Raw genomic sequence first — 6699 nt, forward strand, 5'->3', positions numbered from 1 at the left:
GATAAAATGGAGGAGAGGAGAATGATGTAAGCCACTTTGGGTCTCCACTAGGGAGAAAGGTGGGGTATAAATATTTAAATTAATGTGAGAAGACAAGCTTTTGGCTCTTCGCCTGCGGCTTGTGGCCCGTGGCCCTGTGTGACTCATGTGGGAACCATCCCCCATCCCCCGTGCTAAGTTTAGATGGGAGATTTGATGGATTGCATATTTTTCTTTAATTTGCATTTATGTGCATTTTACTCTGTGAGCTGCTGGATACAAATATTTAAATAAATGAATTGAATGCAGGGATGCAGAAAGGATGAAGTAGGTAGTAATGATGACCAGGCCCCGGTATGTGGAGACCTATTTCCTCTGTAGGGGGAGTGAAAAACCCCAGTCAGAAGAAGGAGAAGAAGAAGAGTTGCTTTTTATATGCCGACTTTCTCAACCACTTGGGAGAATCAAAACGGCTTACAACCACCTTTTCTTCCCCTCCCCACCACAGACATCCTGTGAGGTAGGGGGGCTGAGAGAGCTGTGACTATCCCAAGGTCACCCAGCTGGCTTCATGTGTAGGAGCAGGGAAACCAATCCAGATCACCAGATTAACATCCGCTGCTCACATGGAAGTGTGGGGAATCAAACCCGGTTCTCCAGATCAGAGTCCACCGCTCGAAACCTCCACTCTTAACCATTACACCACACTGGCTCTCAGGAATGCTGGTGGTGGAAAGTGCCATTAAGTCGCAGATGACTTTTGGTGCAGGGCTGCCAGGTCCCCTCGGCCACTAGTGGGAGATAGGGAGGGTTGCCAGATCCAGATTGGGAAACTCCTGAAGATTTGGGGATGGAGCCTGGGATGGACAGGGATCTCAGTGGGATACAATGCCATAGAGTCCACACTTCAGAGCATCCATTTTCTCCAGGGGAACTGTTCTCAATAGTCTGGAGATGAGCTGTAATTCTAGGGGATCCTCAGGTGCCATCTGGAGGCTGGGTTCCCTATTTTGGTGGCCCCATAGGGTTTTCAAGGCAAGGGACGAACAGAGATGGTTTGCTATTGCCTGCCTCTGCGTAGCAATCCCCTTCTTCCCTGGTGATTTCCCATCCAAGTACTAACCAGGGCTGACCCTGCTCCCCTTCTGAGATCTGACGAGATCAGGCTAGCCTGGGCCATCCAGGTCAGGGCAACCAGGAACACTGAACAAGTTTTTCTGGGCTTCTGGAGATTCTGCAGAACTGGTGCATCACCGGAGCTTTTCTTGCTTGAAACTTATTTTCTCAGAGGTCCTGCCAAGTTCAGCCCACTTTCTTCTTGATAAAGTAGTTTTAGAATTGCAGAGGAAGATGAACCTGGCCTCTATCTCTGTTGCTTGTGCCATTGAGTAGTTCCATATCTGATGAACACAAAAGAGGGGAGTTTCACTTGATTGGGGGGTGGGTGGGATTTATTTCTTTAGTATGCTTTTATCTTGCTGTTCCTTCCAGAATTTCAGGGTAGTGTTAGTGTACATAATTTCCTCTGTGTCTAAAGTGCCATCAAATCACAGAGGACTTACGGCGACCCCGTAGGGTTTTCGAGGCAAGAGACGTTCAGAGGTGGTTTGCCATTGCCTTCCTCAGCATAGCGACCCTGGTATTCCTTGGTGGTCTCCCATCCAAATACTGACCAGGGTTGACCTTACTTAGCCTCTGAGATCTGATGAGATCAGGCTAGCCTGGGCCATCCACACCAGGTCACAGAGATGTCCATTTTATTCTCATATCTCCCCTGCAAGGTAGGTTAGGCATGATGAATTGAAATTTGGCTTCACTAGGATATTTTGATACCTAAAATTGCTTTTGACTTGTGCTAGTTCTCCTTTTCTTTCCTTTTCTAAATAAAATTCTGAGCAGGGCCAAGTTATGACATGCTGCAGTCCTACGCTATTTGTCAGGTTTAAGAGGACACATGGCATGACCAAAAAAAGACAAAAAATGGAAATTTAATTCATTTTTTAATATTTAGAGGTTCCTCATAATCAGAGGCCCTAAACTGTAGTTTGCTTGAGTGTAAATCCAGCTCTGGGTCCGAGGCCTGGGTAGAGTTGCCAACCTCCAGGTGGTGGCTGTCGATCTCCCGCTATTACAACTGATCTCCAGGCGACAGAGTTGAGTTTCCCAGGAGAAAATGGCCGCTTTGGCAATTGGACTCTATGGCATTGAAGTCTCTCCCCTCTCCAAACCCTGTCCTCCTCAGGCCCTGCCCCAAAAATCTCCAGGTATTTCCCAACCTGGAGCTGGCAACCCTAGGCCTGGGCCAAGAAATAACAACAGGCTGTCTCAGTTCCCTTTTCTCATTCTGTGCAATTTCTGTTTGGTCCACTCAGTGCTTGAATGCATGAACCTGCCTTGGTCCATCAAGGTTAGCATTGTCTGCTCAGACTGGCGGCAGCTCTCCAGGGTCTCAGGCAGAGGTCTTTCACATCACCTGATGTGAAAAGATTGAACCTGGGATCTTCTGCCTGCCAAGCAGATGCTCTACCATGGAGCTGCAGCCCTGCTTACTAAACATTTTGTAGTACTAACACTCTGGGGAGGGAGATGGTCCATTTGCCAGTGAGATTTGTGTTATTCATCTTGCCTGTCTCTGAACCCCACCCCCGGGCTTAAGGATTATTCTTTCCATTTCTCCTCTCTGAGCTGCCAACCAGGAATAAGACGGGGGTTTCTGCAGAGACGCCCAGGGTGCTTTTGAGCAATGCCGTTTTCCTGAGGCACTTACAAACTGACATTGCAGCTACCACAAGAATAGCATCTCAGCATGAGGCCTCTGCCATGATGAAGGGCCAGATGGTGATCCCTGACTGGATTGCATGGCGACCATCTGCAGTGGAGCAAGAATGGGTCTGGTGTGGGAGACTCCTGTGGAGAATTGCTCCTTTTCAGTGCTGATTCTCCATTCCCGTTCTCTGGAAAAAAATGCATAAAAGGACGAGAAATTGCTTTCAGGCTGCTTCAGACCAGAGAATGTCAATCTGGGATGGGAGTTTGTACTCCCGGCACAGAAAAGTAGCTGCTGTCTTTTGGGAGACTTTCAGATTTTCCTCCTGCAGGTGGACTCAGAGGGTAGTAGACGTTTTTATGCTCTTGGGAGTCTGCGGCCATTGAGCCCCCTTTATTTGGTTGAAGTTGCTGTGCATGAGAAGGAGCGACGGTGGGTCATTGAGTAACTGAGCCTCAGATGACAAAAGCAAGAGTCCGGTAGCACCTTAAAGACTAGCAAAAATTCTGGCAGGGTATGAGCTTTTGTGAGCCACAGGTCTCTTCTTCAGCTCACGAAAGCTCGTACCCTGCCAGATATGTTGTCAGTCTTTAAGGTGCTACTGGACTCTTGCTTTTTTCTACTGTTACAGACAGACTAACACGGTCACCCGTCGTGAGCCTCAGATAGTTGACTAAAGGAAGGGGTTCGGGAGTCAGAACGAGAGATGTTGAAGCCAAAGCCCTTGTCCACTCACCCATGTTTGAGGGAGGATGTGAGGGAGGGAAATATCATATCTAAGTAGCCACAAGAGAATCATTTGTGTCAGAAGCATCAGAACAGGTAGAAATGGATTTGTTGGTGGCTTTATTGTAGAACATAGAATAAGTGTCATAGGTGAGCATAGGACCAGGTTTCCGGCTTTCCTTCCTCTTTGAAGGAAGAAAGAAGTGCAAAAAATGTAGTAGGGGATCAGTATGTGGGGTTATTACTGTGTAGGTTTTTTAATCTGAGTTTAGGGGGTTGAAGCACCTTCCCTATGAGAAAAGGGGAGAGAGTATGGTGCTCTTCAGTTTAGAAAAGAGATGACGGGGGGCATGATAGAGGTTTATTCAATAATGCACAGGGTGGAGAGAGCTGACAAAAAGAATTTTTTTCTCCCTCTTACAAAATACCAGGACTCAAGGGCATCCAATGAAGCTGGCGGGCAGTAGATTCAGGATGGACAAAAGGAAATACTTCTTTATACTGTGAGTGATTAAAATGTGGAATTCTCTGCCAGAGGATGTAGTGATGGCCCCAGGCTTCGACGGCTTTGCAAGGGGATCAGACAGATTAATGTAGGAGAGGTCTCTCAGTGGCTAGGAGCTATGGTGACTAAAGGGAACCTCCACGTTCAGAGGCAGTCAGCCTCTGAATCCCAGCGCCAGGAGACAACACCAGGGGAAGGCCTCAGCCTCTATGCCCTACCGTTGACCTTCCAGAGTAACTAGTGGATCACTGTGTGAGACAGGATTCTGGACTAGATGGACCACTGGTCTGATCCAGCAGGGCTCTTCTTATGTCCTTGTATATTAGGGTTATTTTAGAGTTGTGTTTTAATGTCTTCGTTTCATCTTCTTAAAAGTTTTGAGATTGGACAAAGAGTTTGCATGTAAATACAGGAATATTGTTACATGTATCAGCAACAAGGACATCCAGGGGTGTATGTGTATGTGTGTGTGCTTCTATTTAGACATGGGAAATCTGAAAGTGTCGGGGGGAGAGGCTTTCCTAGCATCACTGTCACCTCTGATTCTGTGGTTTTGTGCTAGCTGGAAAAACTAAGTCGAGATTCATTGCATGGATTGAAGAACATAGCTCCAGGCAATAACATGTTGCTTGAATTAGTATCCTAATAAAAATCAAGTGCAGCAGCTCACTTGTTAAGATTATTTGATCTCACATGTGCCCTTGATGTAAGAATCGTTGTTACTAGAGGAGAGGTTAAAGATTGGCTCCCTGAGACCATAACCTCACTGTCTGATCAGCGTTAGAAAAAAGTTAGGGAACATCAGGCATCACAGGGAATATTGAATTGCTTCTGGTTAGTCACCTGTTAGCCCAGGCCTGGATAGCTCAGGCTAGCCTGATCTCATCAGATCTTGGAAACTAAGCAAGGTTGGTCCTGATTATTACTTCGATGAGAAACCACCAAGGAAGTCCTGAGTTGCTACTCAGAGGCAGGGAATGGCAAACCAGCTCTGTTCGTCTTTTGCCTTGCAAACCCTACAGGGTCGCTACAAGCATGGGACCCAGACTTACCTTGAGCCCCATTTGTGGGCCTGTAGGGGTGGGGAGGAGAGTGATGTGTGGTGGGGGCCATCTGCAGCCAGCGGCACTGCCAGGCTGTGCTTCTGGGAGCCTCCATAGCAGCACGGGCCCTGAGAATCTCCCTCCTATGGCCTGGGCAATCAGACACTGGCCTGACATGGCTGGGTGAGGGACTTAGGTGGGTGGACCATGGGAAAGGAGTCTCCCTCTGGTCTGCCCAGCCAAGTTAAAAAGAGGGCCTTCCTGCACTGCAGTGCAAAACCAGCCTGGTGGCTTTCCCCACCCATGCCTCCTCCCTATCCGTGGTAGTTACATGTTCATTTAGTGAAGGGGTCCTCAAACCTTTTAAACAGGGGGCCAGTTCACTGTCCCTCAAACACTGTTGGGGGCCGGACTATAGTTTGAAAAAAATATGAACAAATTCCTATTCACATTACACATATTTTATTTGTAGTGAAGAAAAAAAAAGAGAAACAATGCAATATTTAAAACGAAGAACAATTTTAATCAACATAAACTTATAATACTTCAATTGGAAGTATGGGCCTTCAAGCAGGGGATTATGCCTGCAATACTGACAGAGGCCAGAGAGGGCAGCACTCTTTTCTCATAAACGCTCCTGAAGTCGCCTTTACTGAACGAGACCCTGGGTCCATCAAAGTCAGCATTGTCTACTCTGACTGGCAGCAGCTTCTCTTTTACATCACTCACTACCTGACCCTTTTAGCTGGAGATGCGGGGAAATGAACCTGGGTCTTCTGCATGTCAGGCAGGTGCTCTACCATGGAGCCCCCAAACAGGCTTGTGGACATTTCCCTGCTCTAGTTTGCTACAGTTTTTCCCTGGGATGAAGCCTGCCCCGCTTTAGCCTATCAAGAACCGAAGGCTCCGCTGCGCTGGGGAAACCTCGCCTGGCTGTTGAGCTACTAAGGGGGGGGGGAAGGCAACCCCTGGCGGCTTGAGAGCAGGGCCAGACTCGCTCCGGGGCCAGCTCAGTTTCAATCCTGCGCAGGCTTCAGTTCGGAAGCAAGTTCCACTGCAAAGCTCGGGGATTCGCTTTCCAGTGAGGGTCGGCTGGGATCCCGAGAGGTCGTGTGACGCTCCCTGTTCCAACCCCTTCCCATCCAGGCTTTGCTTTCGCGTAGGCACGCCTCGGCTCAGCCTCGAAACGGTGGTCCCTTCCATGGCCCAAAGTGTCGCGGTTGTTGGCATTTTGCAAACGGGCGCCCCTCAGCTTTCTGGACTGCCTCCGCGCTGGTTTCCTCTCACACTCCCACCCCAACTGGGGCGCAGGCAGGAAGCCCGAACTGGCCGCCTGCGTGTCCTCCGGAGTTGCTGCCTGCTTTGGAGATCGTGCGCCAAGCGAGCCACGCAGCGCCAGTGGGAGGTTGGACGGGGAGGGCAGCGACCCGCCCGGCTGCCCGGTCCTCTTCCTCCTCCCCCCCTGCTCTGGGGGGAGGTGGGCACGGCGCGTCCGAACTAGGAGCTCTTCGCCGGTCGCCACCGCCTGCCTGCCCGCCTGCCCGCCCCCTCCAGCCGCGCGCTGCCTGCCTGACTCCCCCCCCCCTGCACCATGCCGGGGCTGCTGCTCGGGTGGCCCTCAGCCACTGCGCTCAGTGCAGCGCTCGGTGGGCTCCTCGGTGCGGCCGGCCGATGCCTGT

Source organism: Euleptes europaea, chromosome 9 (assembly GCF_029931775.1).
Source record: "Euleptes europaea isolate rEulEur1 chromosome 9, rEulEur1.hap1, whole genome shotgun sequence".
NCBI lineage: Eukaryota > Metazoa > Chordata > Lepidosauria > Squamata > Sphaerodactylidae > Euleptes > Euleptes europaea.